Raw genomic sequence first — 20,097 nt, forward strand, 5'->3', positions numbered from 1 at the left:
CCTTTTTCTCATTTTCAAGGGCAACTAGGAGAGAGTGCTGGTAGTCAAACAATTATACTAAAAGATGAAGTATTGTAAAAACCACAGGGACAGGTACAAACTTAGTGGTGTCAAAGTCATAATGGGATGGAAAACAAGGTTATACCAAGGGTCAGGATTCATAAGAAAAAAGATGGCTGAATGAGGAAGAAGAGATTTTTTTTAATTCTGTAAAAAAAGTGTTTATGGAACAATTTTATTGAACATCTACTATTTACCAGTGGTTTTGCCTCAGGATATTTTATACACATGATCTAATTTAACTAATTTGACTAATTTGACTAATCATAACAAATCTATGATGTAGTAATTACTGGATTCTTATTCCAAGCTCATTGTTACCATTTATCAAAGAAAAGATAAAATAATTTGCTGGTAAGGTGCTGAGTTTATAAACCTAGATCTGCTGACTCCAAATGAAATGTTATTTAGTGAATCTTTAAATGATGAAGGGTTAAAATTGATTATGTATTCAGGTACTGAAGTGAGGGCAGATTGCCAGTGGGCAAAAAAAACAAACAAACAAACAAACAAAAACTAAATAAGTAAAAGAGTTGAGTTCTTTAGGTTGGAGTATTGTTAAAGAATCTTTTAATGATCCATGTGTCTCTGAATGTAAATTCATCTGCTGTTCAAGTTGTGGCATGGTAGATGCTCCAATAATGATGCATATATATCTTGTTGACTGAATAAAACAGGGCCTAGATTATTAGCAAAGACACTATAAAGGGAGTTTTAAATGGCATGCTAATATGAAGAAATCATTAAGTAATTTAAGCCTGGAAATGTGCTAAGAAGACCTCGTGTGTTTTTGAAAAAAGAAATAATAATTTAATTCATATTTAGAAAATAAAATAGAATAAATTCTCCAGTGCTAAGCAGCAGCAACATTCTATCAAGACATAGGATAAATCATGAGTAAGAACAGGGAACCACCACTGTCTCACATAAATCTTTTTAAATGGTACTTACTAAAATTTATTGTGATTTTCTCTTTAACCATCTATCTACCTAAATCAAACCATAATTTCTTAAGAGAAGCATCTAGATATAGTACATTCTCCATTTTAACCCAGCATCAGAGCAGTTGTGCCACATAGTAACTTTTTGTTAAATATCTATTAAGTAAACATTCAAAGTAGTTATATGAGCAATATTCTAATTCTAGAGGCATCCTTGTGAACATGTGATAGGGAGATTTATTTTTCTGCAATTCATGTTTCTATGAGTTATATGAGTTTCATGCTCAACTGCTAAATTAATTTGAAGGTAGAATAAGGTTATAACTATTGAATTTGGTTTCATACAAAAATATTTGTGAGCATCTGCTATTTTCCTGGAATCATTCTATTTGGTCGAAGTATATCAATGAAGAAAATAGACCTAAACCCCTGCCCCGGTACTACCTAGAGTTGAAGATACATCTTTTATTTTATCATTTCCTTCCTTTGATGTCTATAAATCCTGGAAGAAAGCAAGCCTCCAATAGTTAGAATTCATCAAATGAATCTCATAAAATTTGTATTATTTATTTTATTTTTGCCATACCTTTAACCAAAATAATTTGATTTCTGCCAAATAAAAATAACATTAATAGTAGTTTAAATGGCATTAAAGAACCCACTAACCGTAACCCATCTGCCAAATTAACCACATTCATAGTTAATGAATTAACTACTTAGTCATTTATAATGTAGAATTTTATTTGAAACCATTGTTTTGAGACTTCCTTCAAAATATTCTCATGCTATGGCACTTTTTAAAATCTAGTGTAAGAAACTTGCATGAGACAGAAGTTTCATTTATATACAAATGACTGGTGAATTATATGTCATCCAATTTTCCCAGCACCATTTATTAAATAGGGAATCCTTTCCCCATTTCTTGTTTTTCTCAGGTTTATCAAAGATCAGATGGCTGTAGATATGTGGTATTATTTCTGAGGACTCTATTCTGTTCCATTGGTCTATATCTCTCTTTTGGTACCAGTACCATGCTGTTTTGGTTACTGTAGCCTTGTAGTATAGTTTGAAGTCAGGTAGCATGATGCTTCTGGCTTTGTTCTTTTGACTTAGGATTGTCTTGGAGATGCGGGCTCTTTTTTGGTTCCATATGAACTTTAAAGCAGTTTTTTCCAATTCTGTGAAGAAACTCATTGGTAGCTTGATGCGGATGGCATTGAATCTATAAATAACCTTGGGCAGTATGGCCATTTTCATGATATTGATTCTTCCTATCCATGAGCATGGTATGTTCTTCCATTTTTTTATATCCTCTTTTATTTCACTGAGCAGTGGCTTGTAGTTCTCCTTGAAGAGGTCCTTTACATCCCCTGTAAGTTGGATTCCTAGGTATTTTTTTCTCTTTGAAGCAATTGTGAATGGAAGTTCATTCATAATTTGGCTCTCTGTTTGTCTGTTACTGGTGTGTAAGAATGCTTGTGATTTTTGCACATTAATTTTGTATCCTGAGACTTTGCTGAAGTTGCTTATCAGCTTAAGGAGATTTTGGGCTGAGACAATGGGGTTTTCTAAATATACAATCATGTCATCTTCAAACAGGGACAATTTGACTTCTTCTTTTCCTAACTGAATACCCTTTATTTCTTTCTCTTGCCTGATTACCTTAGCCAGAACTTCCAACACTATGTTGAATAGGAGTTGGATATTGAAGTTTTCAAAGTGTATTTTGGACAGTCATGGCCTTGTTTTCTAGAAGCGACTTCAGTGGTCACCATCTAGCAAGGAAGATAATTACATGGGTGGGAGTAGGTAGGATTTTGGAATGCCAATCTATATTACAGTCCAAAAATTGATTTTTTAAAAATTTAGGAATGTTGTTATTAGAGAAAGATTTTCTTCTCTTACAAATGGTAAAAACCTGTCATCATGTATCACCTTGAAGTTTGTTTGTAATGTGAACATCCTATAAGATATTATAATCTATATCACCACCATTTGTAGTAAATTAACTTCACCACTAGTAAAAGTGAGCTGTTTTCATTGGACATTTAACACAGCAGCTTTGGGACAATCTGGGAAATCAAACAATGATGTTCAGTCTCCTGCTGCTATTCACTTGGCAGATAGAAATCACTTATGTTAGTCTAGACAGAGAAGCTATCTGCTCTGCCATTGCATCCAGAGGATGTGGAGGTAAACAGATTTCTCTACTAGAAGTTCCTTTTTCTGCCACAATTTATTTAAATATAGGAATTTAAAGACAAATCAAACAGCAATGCTACTGTGTCGTGTGAAGGAGTTTTCGATTATGTATCCACAAATACAGGGAAGATTTCAATAGGAAATCATGTCAAATAATATTTCTCCTAGCATCTTATAACTTTAAAATTCATCAGTACAAATACTCTGGAAGGTCTCTAATGTTCCATTCAATCCTTTGACAAGGAAGGACATGCAAAAATTATGATGAGTTGTGGTTGGGGAAAGAATTTAGAAAATCTGAAAGAGAGCCTGTTTTTCTATGGAGAACCCCTCCGAAATCCAACAACATCATTAAATAAATCTTAATTTAAGAATGGCACAGCAGAGTAACTTTTAAATCCTAAAGAAACAGAATATAAAAGCAATATACTGTGTTCATATTCATTCACATGTACATTCAAAAAAAATAAATTTACAGCCTAAGATATTTGATTTTCCATAGACATCTACCCATGTTAACTTTATTTTATTTTTCTTATTTTCATTTTTCTTTCTCTACTTTAACTGGCTTAAATACAAAAAGAAAAGAGCAGCCTGAAGATACAGAACAACAGTTTCTGCTTTGGAGACAAAGTGTAGATTACTCAGGTCAAATAATTTATTTCCTCAACTGACTCATCAAAAGGAAATTTATATTGGAAGAGAAAAATAGAAAAAAAAATCAATAGCCTATTATACATTATTAGCTGTTCAAGAGCAAAATGAAATATTATATTTCCCAGATTCTCAATTAAAGCTTTTTGAAAACTGATAAAATTAAAAATATTAGGAGTAATATTTATTAATTTCGTAATTTATAATTTGTGTTTGAAATTCTGAAAACATAAAAGAAGTCTATTCTTTTTTTACTTTTTCAAGTGAAATGAATCAAATAAGAGTATCAGGATTTAATATACAATATAGCAGCAGTCCCCAGCCTTTTTGGCACCAGGGGCCAGTTTTGTGGAGGCAATTTTTCCAGGATGGGCGGCAGTGGGGAGAACGTTTTGGGATGAAACTGTTCCGTCTCAGATCATCAGGCATTAGATTCTCATAAGGAACACACAACCTAGATCCCTTACATACACAATTCACAATAGGGTTCCTGTTCCTTTAAGATCTAATGCCATCACTGATCTGACAGCAGATGGAGCTCAGGCAATAATGTAACGCTCCCTAGCAGGGCCCTCACCTCCTGCTGTGTGACTCTGTTCCTAACAGACCACGGACTGGTACCAGTCCCTGTCCTGGGGATTTGGGACCCTGTAATACAATAATGTATCTTTCCACTTAGAGTTCTTCTAGCTTCAAGCAAAAATCATAAATAAGGTGACATCAAAAAATAAAGAAAAGGTGCTGATTATTTGAATGTATTAAATAATTAAATATTTAGGAGCCATACAATATGCAAATATTCACACTGATTGTTAAAGATTTTTTATATTTTATTGCAGTTAGGATTTTCAGAAATAGCAATAATAAATTTCCCTCATTATCATACAGAACCACAGAGCTATAGGGAAAAGGGTTGTAGACAGAGTAGAATTTTTCCTGCATTATGAAACATTTCAGGAATTGTTCATTAAAGGCGAGAGTTTGCTTTGACTCATTAGTAACTCTTCTCTACATAAATTAAAGATTTATTTTATAATAATAATCCCCAAACTGGTAATATAATTTATGTTTTCACAGGTCAGTTGACAGTGAATGTCTTTGTTCATATACATATGATTTATTAACTTGATTTTTTTAAGTAAAATTTCACAGTCAAAGGCCAATCAGCTTAGGAAAGCTATCCTGAATATATATAGGCATTTTGGATTAATCCGTGCCTTTTATAAGTTTGAAATTACTGTAAGAAGGCCAGTTTTTATTTTAAAAGGAGTCAGAAAAATTTGCTAGTATTGGGTGTCTTCTTGAACAGTTTATACCTATCATTGCGAACAGTCTGCTTCTTGGTACTGAACATTTTAATGACACAGTGGTGAAGTGAACCTTGGTGGAAGATATGGAGTTAAGAGTAGAGAGCCAGGAATGGATGGAGAGGAGCAGGTAGCGTTCCCCTGTAGCTTTCCAAGCTTGTCATTTGGCCACCCATCTATCCTGCACAATTCCTTGAAGGCTGTCAGTTTGAAGAAGTTGTTTGAGAATTGCTCTCTGAAGTATCCCAAGATTCTGAAAATAAAAATAGCAGCTTTTATCCACAGGGATGAGAAAACTGGACTAACTGAAGGAGCCAGAATATGAAAATCCAAACTGAAAAATACTATATTTTTATCTTTCTTGATGTTTTCTTAGTTGTGTGTCTGACCTAATATATTATTAAAGAAAAAGAACATATGATCCTAAATATTTTGTTAGAGAGGTTGCAAAAAGCTAGAATAAAACGCAAGTAGGTTAAGTTTCTAAAAATGCACATTGGTTAGGTAAAACCTTAAATGTTACACAAATTAAGAATAGACTCTTACTCTTCTAAGCATTAGTTTTGTATTTGATTCACACTGAGTTGTGTTTTCATGACATCAATATTTTTATGATCAGGCCGGGCGTGGTGGCTCAAGCCTGTAATCCCAGCACTTTGGGAGGCCGAGGCGGGCGGATCACAAGGTCAGGAGATCGAGACCACAGTGAAACCCCGTCTCTACTAAAAATACAAAAAATTAGCCGGGCGCGGTGGCGGGCGCCTGTAATCCCAGCTACTCAGGAGGCTGAGGCAGGAGAATGGCGGGAACCCGGGAGGCGGAGCTTGCAGTGAGCCGAGATCGCGCCACTGCACTCCAGCCTGGGCAACAGCGTGAGACTCCGTCTCAAAAAAAAAAAAAAAAAAAAAAAAAATATATATATATATATATATATATATATATTTATGATCATTAAAATAAGACTTTTTGGTTCTATAACATATTTAATTAATATTTTTAAATAATTTATTATGTACTTTCTACTTTGGCTGATAGACATGAGTTTCTAAAAACAAAATAGTTTGTACTACCCAAAAACTGTTCAGGCAGTTTAAGATAATTGATGTTGAGATGAGTAAACATGGCAGTATATTAAATAATAAGTATTATGTAGTTATTTAATTATAGAATAGGACAACATAAATAAAACATGGCATAATAATTAAGTATAATAAGCTTGACTCATATACGATGTTGTAATAAGGAAATATTTGGTAAACATGGGGCCATTCTATGCCTATGTGAATAAACAACTTTATATTAACATATGCACTATTATGTTTATGTATAATTGGCATAATTTGCCTCAAACCTCGCACCAATAAGTAATTTTGAATGAAAACAAATTACTATGAAATAACTGGTCCATACCTACTAGATATACGTAGGCCTGACTTCCAGTGATAGAGAAAATGGAGGTGATAGCTATACTGCATCTGAATATAAACATACATTTATACAATGAAAGTATACTCAGAAATATAACACTGAGAGTTCCAGCCAAGATGATGGGTTGAACACACACTTCTAATTCTTCTCCTTCAAATTTGTCTTGACATTTCAGAAAATAATTATTTGTTAACCGAATAATGCTATGCAGCCATAGAGACAGAAAAAAAAAAAAAGCCTCATTCGCGTGCCAGCGTGCTATTTAGAAATATGAATTCAAAGGCCAATGACAACTACCAAAAGAGTTGAAATTGGTTGCCTCTGGGAGAAAAAAGATAAAATTGAGAAGATTTCTGCTATCTTTTCCCTTGTAATATGTATTTTGTTTTAACAAAATTATTTAGTTTTTCATCGTGTGACTATATGTTCAATAAACACAAAATATTAAAAAATTAAAAAAAAAAAAAACTTCTAAATAAGCCACTCCCCCTGCAAATGGGCAAAGGACCTGAAAAGGCAATTGAGAATAGAAGATACCTGAATGACTAATGAATATATGGAAAGGAGCTCAAAACCATTAATCATCAAGAAAATGTCATTTCAATTCATAATGCAATACTATGACACCCTCAGTATGACTAACAACAGTAACAATGACAAGACAGAACCAACTATTGGTAAAGATGTTGAACAAACTGAATTTTCATACACAGTTTTGAAAAATGCAAATTGGTACCACCACTTTAAAAAACTATTGGCAGTGTCTCCCGAAGCTGACCATTTGCAAAACTTAAGACCTAATAATTCCTTTCTTATGTAATTCCCAGCAAAAGTAAAGCTCATTTACATTCATATGCCCATAAAAAGACATACTCTGGAATCTTCATGGCAACACTTTTAACAATTACCTACAATTTTAAACTATATGAATGCAAATTAATAGTAGAATGGAAAATGCATGTTGATATATTCATACAGTTAAATGCTGTACAGTAATGAGAATGAAAGAGCTACAATTACATGAAATAATAAAATGGTTAGATCTCACAAAGAATGTTGAGGGGAACAAGGCAATCGTCAAAAAAATATACACTATAAGATTCCATTTATATGAACTTAAAACCCAACACAACTAATATATGGTGTCATCATTCCAGATAGTGTTTGGCTCTATTTAGTGGATTGTGACAGAATTGGAGATCTGGGTAAGGTTAATAGGGTGCCAGTAGTGTTCAGTTTCTTCAATTGGGATACTGATTATGTGAGTGTGCCAGATTTGTGAAAATCCATAAAATTATGATGAGAACATGCTTTTGTATCTGTTAATTTTCAAGATAGAGTTAAATATAATTAATAAAAAAGAACATTTCCTAGAACTAAAGATATGTATACATCCTCAAACTAAACCAAACAAATGAACAAAAAACCCAAAGTATTGACAAGCAGGCTGAATGATCATTTGAGTAGAGACATGAATGACAAAAAAGAGTCCGTTTTTTTCCATTCAGAAATGGCAAATAGGAAGGTGCTATGGTAGAATCATGACTAGCACGTTTTGAGGAAAAAAAAGAAGTTAGTTATAGATGACAGAATGAGAGTGCTCAGAGAGAGATCAGATTATAAAAGAACTTTGTCTTTTTTGTTTTGTTATGGAGTTTAAATTGTATTTATCATGAGGGTTTTACACAAGGTAGTGATATAAACTGATTTACTTTTATAAAAGATCACTTTGGGTGTTTAGAAGAGAACACGTGAGAGGATAAAAGATAGAGATTATTTAGAAAACTATTGTATTAGTCTCTGTGAAAAAAGATGATTATGACTTGAAAATGGGTTTTAGCAATGGAAATTAATAAAAGTGAATAGAATCTGGATATATATTAGAGGGAAAAATGCTAATATCTGCTTACATATTTGTCTGCTTGAATAAGATAAAGACAATTTAAGAATTACTCCCAATAGTTGACTTGGGCAGTTGCATTGATGGTGGCCTTTACTGAACTGGGTTGTATAGGGGTATCAACAATTCAGAGTAGCAAGGAGCAGGATGTTTTGTTTATGTTGAGTGTGAGACCTTCAAATAGATTCTTACAGCTTCCTGCTTAAATACTTTAAATAATAACCAGTTATTTTATAGCAATGATAAAATCATCCCATGGTTAGATGAAAACTGAATCCTCAGATCATTCACTACACCTTTAGAAGAGGGCCAGTGCCTTTTCCAAAACTTGCTTGTTTCAGAGATTTTGGATTCTCTAAATGATGCATCCATGCAGTCAATATTTTCTTTCAGTCATCTGTGTTTTTAACATTAATGAATTCAACATGGTGCTGATATCCATGTTGACTTTAGTCTATCATCAAGTGTTTGTAAATATACCTTGTGCCAAATTCCTCTTCCCTTAGGAGAGGTTGCTTATGGGAGCTTGCTTGGGCCCTCCTGTAGGTATTTCCGTTAACAGTTTGCCCTGCTTGTCCTCCAGATTCACATGCCTGTAACTGAATTAGACGAAAACAAAGCCTGGGGCTAGATGATCATACCTCATAACTCTTACCCGATAAACCATTGCTGTGACTGCAAAAATCTTTACAATAATCTATAAATCTCTTTCAATTGCTAGAAAAATGAATAATCCCTTACTATAATAATTTAATGTCTCTAATGATCCACTTTTCATTGAAAGGTGATAACATTTTCATCAATGAAATAGGTTTATGTACCCATCTCTCTAGTACACCAGGGACTGGGTACGATAAGCCAAATTTCATTCCTCTTTAATGAAAATAATTTCTTTATTAACAAGGTTAGAATTTCATTTGCTAACATTAGGTCTTCAAACTTCTTTGCATATTCAGGTGTTCGTGAACTCTATTAGTAGAATAATGGGTTCAACAATCACTTCACATGGGACTTTTCACAGGATCAGGGAGCCAGTATATTTTCATTAACTAAATTTATGAATATGGATTGTCTGAATTCCCAGTCCACTGACATTAACTACAAATGTACTGTAACATTAAATGACTTTGTTTCCTTTCTATAGGGAACCCAAATCACGTCCATGGAAGTTCTCTCTCTTTTTCTCTAGAGCGTAGTAGCAAAAATAAGGAACTTTATTTTTCTTTTCCTTTCTTTTTTTTTTTTTTTTTTTTTTTGAGATGGAGTTTCACTCTTGTTGCCTAGGCTGGAGTGCAATAGTACAGTCTCAGCTCACTGCAACCTCTGCCTCCCAGGTTCATGTGATTCTCCTGCCTCAGCCTCCTGAGTAGCTGGGATTAAAGGCATGCGTCACCACTCCCGGCTAATTTTGTATTTTTAGTAGAGACGGGATTTCTCCATATTGGTCAGGCTGGTCTCGAACTCCTGACCTCAGATGATCCACCCACCTCGGACTCCCAAAGTGCTGGGATTACAGGCGTGAGCCACCACGCCCAGCCGGAACTTTATTTTTCATAACTGATAGTACATTTTCTATGAAAAATAGTTACTTCGCTTTGAAATTTTCTTTATTTCTGCAAGTTGAGGTGTCTCATTATTTCAACTTCTATAAAATTAAAGAATTATTTTGCTTTTAATTAGCATAGCTATGTGTTTGTATCTTATCCTTTGTGTCTATTCCTGAATCTTCAATCATAATTTGATGTAATCTTAAAATGCTGCCCTGACATGAGTACATACAGAGAAGTGGCATAGGAAAACTCTAATAGGGTAAATCACTGTGAAACACTATAGATTTGGGTTTGCAACACTGAATAAATAATTAAATTATTCAAATACTAGTTCACTCCTTACAGTAGAAATTATTTTAGTTAATCCGTTCATTCTTTAAATAATCATTTTACACTGGCTTTTCTTTAAATGTTGAATGAATTAGACACTATTATGTTTTAGTACATTGTTAGAGTTTAATTCATAATTTTATCCTCAAACAAAACATATTTTGTGGCAAAAGTAGGTAAGATAAAAGTAAAAAAGATGGCTTGACTCCCATCTTTATTTAAGTCAGACCAAAGCATTCCATAAGGCATGGTGCAAGGAAGTGGCTAAACACTCAATAGCTAAATTATAGAGAGTTTTATGTGTTATACTAGAGGACTTACACACACACACACATATACACATGTTCACGCATCTATTTCCTTGAGTGAACATTTCCGTTTTCTAAACAGTTCTGCTAGCCTTCTGTTTCTACATTCTAACCAAGCGAGCAGAACTAATTAGAAAATGGTAAAGAATGCCAACATGGATTTTCAAATTTCTGAGTAATGTTTTGAAAAATAGAAAGCACTTCTCTTAGAAGCAGTTGCTGTTGTGTGTAGCGATATATTGGATGACAACATGACCTGAAGTTGAACTTTCAATGACTTTTTTAAGCATAAAACATATTAGGGAGAATCACTTTGTTAAGTTCCCCAAGCAATCTAATAAAATATTTCTAATTAGTAATTGTTTTGAATATGAAAGCTTTCTCCTCTATTTCTCTCTTTCTCATCCCCTCCCTGGAAACCAAATCTCAGGAAACTTGAATAGCTGGACCATGAAACCATAACAAAATAGTTTTTATCCATCTGTTGACCAGTAAAGTACATAGGAGGAAATGAATTACCTGCTTTAAGCCACTCTTTGAAAACCCAAATATAATTTGATGGAAAATGTCACACTCAACTTCAGGTTTTCAGGGTTCATCAGCTTGCAGACATGGCTTTATTAAAAATTAGGCGTCCAAATGATATATTTTGTTATCATATCTAAACATCCTGGCTGCTGCTCTGTATCAGATTCCCATAAAAGTACAGAAAACTAAATGATAGATAACTATGTGGCTTATTTTATTTCAAACAGAAAAATTCAATTTCTGAGAAATGAATTTGTGGAAGTTGGCCTTGACAAATATACAAATTAAAAATAGAAAATGAGCAATATATGTGGTAATTTAATTTATTACTTTGTAAGCTACATCTGATACATCTCAAGGAAAAGAAATTATTTTAATGTGTATAATGTGGTGCCAGCTAGTTCATATCTGATTTTGGTAAAGTGGAAAGAAACCAAGAGGGAAAAACATAGGCTAGAATTGTATGGATTAGGAACAGAATTGCCTAAAGTATTAGAGGGTAGTTTGGATATTTGAATAGCTTTATTTTTCTTATTTATGAGTATTAATGCAAATAAGTCATGTGACCTTCTAGGACTGAAACCCCATTAGTCCAGGACTATATATTTTCTACATACTGAACAGCTAGCAAAGACCTCACATTACTATCTTAATCTCTATTAACCTCTGGCTGGTTGTGACCATTTTTGGCTATGCTTCCCAATTCAAGTTACTTAAATTTTATTGTTTCTGAGAAGTCATGAACTCTTGATTTTTGTTTCTCTCAAAGTAACTATTTTACCTTTTTAGTTAAGTAGCTTTAATGTTAAGTTTAAAAAATAGTTTGTTAAAAATTTATTTTAAATCACCCAAGACATATATTGATATTGGCTCTTTACCTCTGTTGGGCACAGAAGCTTTTTTTTTTAAATTTGTTAGGCACAGAAGCTTTTTTAAAATTAGTTTAGGAGACTACTATGATCTCTGGACATGAAGGTGTGATCTCGTGAGATTTAAGGCCTGCACAATTTTGTGTCCCAATGAAATAATTATGTCCCCTCATAGCAAACAGATATTATCCCTATCTGATTTGTCTCAGGGTGTTGTGGGTGGATTAATTTGGCTAATGGACCAAATCTGAGGCTGAGTCTACATACCTCAGATGTTAGGAAAAACTAGGGTCCCAAGCTCAAATATAAAAGTGTGTACCAAGGACTATGTTCTTTTCAGAATGAGAGTTTCTTGAGGGAGAAAACTTGTCTGTTTCAGCTTTGCATTTTCAGTTCTCAGAACAATGTATGGCACATAGAAAGCAAACAGTAAATGTTTCAGAGGTGAATGACTACATGGTGAACTGAATGAATGGATTGATTTATGAACCCATCAATGACAAAGATCATGAAGAACCCAAATGCTTTCTTGGTGCCTGCTTTTCTACTGGCATTTTGTTTGCCTACCTTTACATTTCCCTTGATCCTTTGACAATTTTATGAATTTATTTAGTCATCCCTATTCACATTTTATAAAGGATAAAACTGAGTCTAAAGGACAAGAAGTGGTGTACCCACTAAAAGAAAAGCAGTAAACATTGGAACTCAGATTAAAGTATAACATTCCACCTTCAGAATATAAATTTCATAACAGTAACATAGTATATTGGTACAGTATATAATAACTATATGTATGAATAGGCTCTCACAGGTGACAACCAAATGTATCAATAAATATAAACATACTTTGGGTATTAAAATCCCTGTAAAAATGTCATAATGACTTCCCACCTCTATATTCTGATATGTGAGGGCACTCATCAGGATTTGTTTTCTTTATTTTAGTCTATTATAGTATTTGGCATCCATTAAGAAAATACAAAATACCAAATGGTCTCCAGCTTTTATAAAAATAAACTTCCCTGAACACACAGAGCCAACTCTAGTCATCTCCTCATCTGATCTTCCATAATTACATATACTACTTATATTTATCATATACTGCTTTAAAAAAATACCCATGGGTTCTTGGAAAGCAAGGAGAATACCTCTCATAGACCTGTGCCTCTCATCAAACTTCACCTGGATTTCCAGAAAATAAGTGCTCTTAAATTATTGTCACTCAAGATACTTGTAAAAGACTCAATAATACAGCTTTTTTCATATTTTTATTAAAAATAAAAAGTGTCTACTCAGATGTATATATTTTGTTCTTTATTTTGAAGCAAAGAGCAAAACAGCTGAAATAACTGTGGAACTCAGTGTTTAATAAAACTGATTATAAATCTGAGCTAGTACTAAGCATTTTTATGCCAAGTAGAAATATTCTTTAGAAAGTTCTCAAGTAAACATATTAGGCATATCACAGAAATATATTCCTGCTTTGGACTGTTTTACATCATTTTCAAACTTTTTCTGAACACCTAATTGTATATGGTGTTGTATTACATTATGTTACAGACAACTGCAGATATCCAGTCCCAGCACAGCCAGAGTTGGGACAACTTTGAAACTAGTGTTCACCAAAGAATATTGATTCCGATAATTTGTTAACATCTTATAAATCTTATTAGTACAAGTGCTAGAAGAGTCTCTCCCTTTAATAAGCTAGAGGCAGAAGTGCAAAAAATATTTTCTTTCTTTTAAGTTATAAGACATCCAACTTTTTATCATATATAAAAAGTTGGTAAATACCAAGACATGTCCTCTTTTCCACTATTAACCTAGTCAGTATGAAAATACTGGAAGATGCTTTTGCACAACTAAAGACGATATAGTATTACTTCCTGGGAAGAAGTGGCAAGGGTACTATGTTTTGTTTAATACTGCTACAGCCTATAAAAATCGACTAGGCCAAAGGGATGAATTCTTGCCTGAGGAGAGGCAATATCCCACAGGCATTCTATAGCCCTGTTTGGTTGCTAAGGAAAATGCCCTCATAAAACTAACTCTGCAGGCCTTTCAAATTAGAAATGTCATCAGCCATTACCTTAATGTCAGCAGACTTTAACTGAATGAAATGCATTTCATGCTGTTATCACAAAATGCACTTGTGAGAAGCAATATGGTATTAATACAAATAATGTAACAAACAGAGATGTCTTGTTCATTGATTTAAAAAAGAACTATATTCTCTATGTGCATAAACACATATCAGTACCAAATTCAATTAGCTTCTCACTAGTACTTATAGTTGTACACTCTTTTCCTGTACTTTCATCTATTGTTTCATGCAGTGGTTTTGCAGGTAACCTGTATCCTGGATAAAACGTGAATTCCATCTGTGAGTTTTTGAGATAAACGTGTCAATGGACCCCTGAGAAGAACGAGGTGATGACACAATAGGATCAGAATTATAACTCAAAACTGGCAAGTAATTTGTGCCCAGAAACTACTCTCATGTTTACAGGCACTTGAATTTGATAAGGATTTGCTATTGATCATCACCCCTTATTTATAATGCAAGGACCTTGGTGTCAAGGAGTCTTGTTGTTTGCAAGAGATTGTAGCACCATCACAAAGTGCCACTACAGCACGATAGGTGTTGTCATATGAATGAGAAAGAGGCACTGTATGCATGCTGAATTCTCTGCATCACTAAAGCCTCAATGTAGAGTCTGAACAGATAATGATGAGTGGAATCTGTGAAACTTCAGTGCTTCTAAGCTGACAATTAGGAAGGATAGCATTGCTGTAATTTAAAGAAATAATTAGGACTCACCTTGAATTATCAAAAGAAGTAACTCTCCAGCTTCCATATGATGGACAGGTGAGTATAAACCTAGAAGGATGCCAGACTGTATTACTTGCTTTAATAACATCTCACAAGACCTTAATTCCTCAAAGTATTTCTTGAAAAGGTGCTTGAAAAGCTAGAATGGATCTTACACGTCCTATTGAGTGACCCATAAATCCCTTAGGTAATGGTTAGAGAATGCAACATTTGATTTTATTCTAGGTGGAACAGTTCAGGAATTCAGAGTTGCTGCAGAGGTGGTGTTCCTGATGGAGGCATGTTTTTGAGGTTGCAAAGAAAAACTTGACTTTGGAGAAACTTGACTTCATTACATGACTCTGAAAGAGTGAGTGGTCTTTTAGTGATTCACTCTATCGGCCTTTCAGTCTGTAAAGAGTGGGTTGCCAGTTAATCCAGTCATGAAGGTTTCCAAAGAGATCTGTACAAGGGAAACATAAAGTGCACATTAGGCTCAACCACACTAAGAGATGCCCCAATTAAGTTGGCAATGTAGCAGAACTGGCTATGCAGACAGATCTGTTTGAGAAAAATGTAGTGGTGGTTGACCCTCCATAAAATGGTAATCATCTCCTTATTTCCTTATTATTTTGTCTACGTGTTGGGGTCAGATATTCTAAATGTTCTTTAAATATATTTTAGGTGATCCTAGTGTTACACATTTGAAAATGATAATGTGGCACAATTTTTCCTCAAAATATAACCACAATCTAGATGCTTCAAATACACACCTTTCTAAGATTTGATGAAAGACATGGTGGATTCATTGGCAGCTTCCTAATACCTATTTGATAAGTGCATCCTTTGTCAGGATGCTGCCAAGATAGTGCTATTTAGTGACAGGCTTCAAATGTATACAGCCAATATAGAGCTTCTGAGGTTATTAAAGTTCTTCTGGAACAGAGTAATGGATGGCTTTAATCCTTTTTAGGCTGGCTATAAAGTTGTAATACTCTGCTGACTCTGCAAAATAACCTATAATATAGACATACCTTTTCTTATGTGCGTGTTTCCAAGATCTATTCATCAGCTTAATGACTGATTTTCCTGAGGTTGGTTTTAGGGCTTGGAGCCAATCAGACTGAAACTATTTGGGAGAAAAGGAAAACATTTCACTGTCAAATACTTTGTGTATCTTAATAAATTATATATATATCTATATATCTATATATATCTTAATGTTGTTTTGTACATGTTTTACAAGTACCATCTTATCTTGACTTAGTAAGCACTTCCGTTCTCTCATGGTAGGGTTAATCCAAAGCAAATCTTCAAATTAACTGGTATTTGTTATTGGTATCTCCTCTTCCATTGAATCCAGAAGCAAAACAGTGTTTTGGCAATATAAAGTTTCTGATAGCACCTCGGCTATAGCTCTCTTCTTCCCAGCAAGCCTTACCTGAACGCATGTTTCCATTCTCTCCTAACCCTGTTCTTTGCTTTGTAGGGAACAGCCTTTTGACAGGTCAAAGAAGGCTAATATGATAAATAGCTTCAGACATTAGCCTTCCAATGGTGATTTCATGTTAATAGCAAGCTCCTGGAATAAATGTCTCAAATTAAAGGGATGAATTGTTGAAGATGGCACTTCATAAAATGCATCTGAACACTTGGGGAGAACTTTTGAAAACAAAGTCCCTCTCTATTTCTTGCAAATATTTACAGATACATCACTATCTACTCTGACTGCTTATAAGAGTATGTACACATATTTAAGAGTAACACTGAGGCTGCTTTTTTTTCTGATATTCATGTTTGTATATACCAACAAATGCAAATTAATATTGGCTCATGATTAATATTAATTAATGAGAAGATTATTTTACTTAGAGTTTAAACTCTTTGAAAACTAGCTCCCAAATTAAAATTATTTGGGCAGACTTGACTAAAACTACTATACAATCAAGTATGTATTTAGGAAAACACTTATAAAGAATATACCCAATTTTGACTGTATATGTATGTATCTGTGTGTGTGTGTGTGTGACAAATGGATATATATATATTTTATATATATATAAAATACACACATTCAGAGAGAGAGAGAGAATTAAAATAGCGTAAGGTTTGAATTGTGCAAAGCTAAGAATTAGTCAAAGAAACATACATATGTTTCCAAAATAATTATACAGATGTTGTTGTGAAAAAAAGAATGACGAGGCCAGGTGTGGTGGTTCATGCCTGTTCAGCATTTTGGGAGGCCAAGGCAGAAGGATCACTTGAGGCCAGGAGTTCAAGACCAGCCTGGACAAGAGAGTGAGAAACCATCTCTACAAACATATATATATGTTACGTATGTTAAAAGTTAGCCAGGCATGGTGGTGCTATTTATAATATTTATATATATTTTTATATATTTATTATATATATTATATATATTTATAATATATTTATTATATATTTATAATATATACATTATATATATATTTATAAATATTAAATAGATTAAAATTAGCCAGGTATGGTGGCACTCACCTTTAGTCTCAGGTACTCAGCAACTTGGGAGACTGAGGCAAGATAATCACTTGAGCCCAGAAGCTAAAGGCGGCAATGAGCTATAATCCCTGTACTCTACCTTCAGCGATAAAGGGAGACCATGTCTAAAATTTAAAAAGAATGACAAGGTATAGAGTCATAGAATTATTTTAATTATTGTGTATCTTTCTCACACATACATGCAACTCTACCATTATTATAACAATTGGTGTCAATAAAGAGTTTGGCCTTAAACTCTCAAAATTGATAGCATATGAGAGATAAATCTAAAATCCATCAAAATACTTATACATTCCAGCAACTTGTTTTTCATGTGGACAGACGTGTAGTTGTTTCTTTGGAATTTCACATAGCCAGCTATTTGCCCTCTGCAAAATGACTGTCATTTGAAAAAATAATATGCTGTTATGACATTTCTGGAAACATCAAACTATCTTAGAGAATAATATTAGACTTTGTCAAAAGCCACAAAAAATATGACATTTCAAAAACTTGGACACTGAAAACTTTGTATATATTTTATGACCTTTTAATGTGTCTTACTCATATGGATCTTTTAAATAGAAGCTAAATACCTTTGTGGCTAGCATTTTTCTCTCAAACTCGTTTCTTCCTGGCAGCTCTGGGTGCTCCATAGAGGTATGTACCTTTCCTGCTTGGGCCCTGGCGGCATTTTGAGCACACTGATTTCTGTCAGAGACCTTCAGGCAGTAGCCTCGGGTTGACGTGTGAAATGCACATTGTAACACTGAGTTTGTCAGCCCTCAACAATCTCTGAAAAGTGGAAAATCTTGGAGATTCCCTAGGAGAAATGAAAGAGTAACTCTGCATTGAAAAATTTAAAAATAGCTCCTTCACCTCCTCATTCCCTTTCCAGTCAAGGTAATATGTACAAGGTATGAAATCCAAATCAGTGTGGCAGAAGTTGGGACTGCCATATCACTTGCTTGATCTTTTGATGAGATTATGTCACTCAGCTATGAGCACTAAAAGTAAGGAAACATAACTGCAGCGTTCTAAAAGGAGGTCCATCAGATGAAAGACACTTAATTTATTGTATTTATGGAGGCACGTTTGCATCATTGAAATTGGGAAGTCCACTGCTGAATAGATTTAATAACTTGAGTAGTAACGTTTTCATTTCTTTAAAACAGCTAAATTTTTTTCAACTAATATGCAGTAAATACTTACTATGTGGAAGGTATTCCACAAAACAAATATTAGAATTTAATTAAAGATTTTAAATTAAAATAAAATCATTGAAATTTTAGTTTTAAGCAACATAAAGTAAGCACTCCTTATCCTGACTCTTTCACTGAATACTGTTATAAAATCTGGATGGATGCATGGAGCAAGTACGAGAAGACTCCAAAACTTTAATAGTAGCAGATGGATTAGAAAAGAAAGTCAAAATACAAAGTAACACTGAAATGACTGTGAACTTATCATTTATATCTACCTGTGTTGTATCTGTCAACCTGATCTCAGAGCTGCTTAAAACCTGGAAGTGAATACCAATGAAGAGAGAGAGAGCTGCAGGAGATGTCTTCTGGTTCTAGTTTGAGGAGTCAGAAAGAGGACTTTGAATGGTAATGATGGCTGTAGCATGGGCCTGCAGTTACCTAAAACTGTTAAGGAGGGGAAAGTTCTTTGATCGGAGAAGTTGTGGTATTAAGAAGATGAGGTAAACGTTCATTGCTTTTACTATTTTTGTCCTTCTGCCATTTGGCCCCAAACATGGTTGCAATGGAATTAAGAATTTAACAAACATGGTTAAATACAATCCAGCTCCCTGGCTCGGGGGTATAAAAGCAAGCCCCGAGAAAATCAGAAAGAACCAAAAAGATTACAGAAAGAGAAAAGCTTAGGAAGGTGATCTATAAAATTGCTTGTTAATCTTCTGGGTTCAATCCTGATTTGAGTATGCATGGATCTGATGTTAAGCAGCACATTTTGAAAACTGAACACAGATATAAACTATCCCTTATGTCCCAGACTTGCCACTGGATGACCCGCATACAGGAAAGAGTTAAATAGCACAGAAAATCTTCAAAAAGTAAACTGAAATTAGCGCCACAGCATACAGGTTGGAACTTGTGACCAAAATCTGTATCAGTTAATTGCCTACCACAACAACCAAATACATATAATTTAAACAAGACCAAATGGCTCATAACACGACATTCAAAATATGCAGGATACAATTAAAATTTTTTAGATATAGGAAAAATCAGGAAAATCTCAACACACGTGGGGATGAAAAACCTATATACTAATGGAGTTTGCAATGTATGTAGATGTAATATATGATAACTACAAAAAGGCAAGTAAAATACCTATATCATGGTAAGTTTCTAATCTTCCCACTAGTAAAATGCTGATTTAAAGTGAATCATGAAGAGCTAAATATGTACACTGTAAAAACTAGAGAAATCACTAAAGCAAAACAAAATAAAAACAAAACAAAAAATCCAAAACTATACAAAGGGATATGGTTAAACACCCAATAATAAATTAAAATAAAATACTAAAATGTGTAAATCAATGAAAAGAAAATAAGAAAGATGAAAGGCAAATAAAAAGAGGTAAATAAAGAACACAATTGTAGACCTACATCCAAACATAGCAATAATCATATTAAGTATAAATTGTCTGAACACACAAATTAGC

The 20,097-nt window shown here is 33.8% G+C and overlaps 1 long non-coding RNA gene across 1 annotated transcript; it reads right to left on the bottom strand.

Annotated features, from left to right (window-relative positions):
* Positions 1–15,079: 15,079 nt before the first annotated feature.
* LOC126961164 (uncharacterized) lies at positions 15,080–17,839 on the bottom strand. Its single transcript, XR_007728211.1, has 3 exons — positions 17,407–17,839; positions 15,924–16,018; positions 15,080–15,352 (listed from the first exon to the last, which is right to left on the bottom strand). It is a non-coding gene; the product is annotated as an uncharacterized LOC126961164 (long non-coding RNA).
* Between the last annotated feature and the right edge of the window lie 2,258 nt (positions 17,840–20,097).

Source organism: Macaca thibetana, chromosome 8 (assembly GCF_024542745.1).
Source record: "Macaca thibetana thibetana isolate TM-01 chromosome 8, ASM2454274v1, whole genome shotgun sequence".
In the NCBI taxonomy this organism is placed as follows: domain Eukaryota; kingdom Metazoa; phylum Chordata; class Mammalia; order Primates; family Cercopithecidae; genus Macaca; species Macaca thibetana.